Source organism: Zosterops lateralis (assembly GCF_965231275.1).
Source record: "Zosterops lateralis genome assembly, chromosome: Z".
NCBI classification, from domain to species: Eukaryota; Metazoa; Chordata; class Aves; order Passeriformes; family Zosteropidae; genus Zosterops; species Zosterops lateralis.
The window spans coordinates 28,199,082-28,200,105 of record NC_139800.1 but is presented as its reverse complement, the minus strand read 5'-3'; positions in this window follow the sequence as shown (position 1 = coordinate 28,200,105).

Here is a 1,024-nt window from a genome sequence, read left to right as displayed (position 1 = left end):
ATTTCTCCCCCGGATCTCTGCTGCATCAGAGATCCATGGGAGAAATAAAATTCATGTTAAATACTTCAAAAAGTCATTGCCATTTTCAAAATATAACTAGGATAGTTCAAGTTCTTGGAAGTTCTTTACTTCAAGTAAAAATGCTAAACAAGTTTCCACAACAGAGGAATCTTTTTTCCCTTACTTTTCTCTCATTTTTGCTGTACCAGTAATAAAAAAAGGAAGGAGAGGGAAAATGGGAAGACAGCTGTACTGACAGCTGTACTGAGACAGCTCAGTATTCTTTTTAAACAGAACTATTTGAAAAATTCCTGAATATAGAAAATAACTATTGGCAAAAACAATGTTTGCAAGTCCGGATGTCAGCAGATTGAATGAGTAGACTGTTTCTGGAAAAACATTAATTCTTGTGGTAAGACAAGATGTCAAATTGCACTATGAGGTAGTGTTTGAAGTGTTGCATATCCTCACAGACTCAAATTGGAAAACTGAATTAAATACTCTTCAGTGTCAAAAGGATTCTGGATATTAGAGCATGATGCTAATATAATCAGGGTTGTGGGTTTGATCGCCAGACAGAGCATTCACTTAAGAGTTGGACTCCATGATCCTTGTGGATCTTCCTCAGAGTATTCTGTGATTCTGTAATCCTAGCAATTATTTGTATCACTGTTTTAAATGCCAACTGACAGAACGTAATTTCTGACCCCATATTTTTAAGAATGAAAATTTCATTTATTTGGATTTCAGAGCCAGCCTGTAATTATGGATGATGATGCCATGAAAACATTCTTACACATGGTGAAAAGCAGAGCAAGATAAGAAGCATTAAGCGACAAAGGCATTTTAAATTTTTTTCCTTCGTGATTTACATGTATTGCCTAGATACAGCACACGCGAGTGGTGAGCCTACCAGGGCCTGTCTGTCTATTCATATGGGATGAGTTTCTTCAAGTTTCTTGAGATGGTTTCTACAGCCGAAGGGGAGGGGAGGAGGAGGGGGCGGGACCGAGAGCAGGCTCCT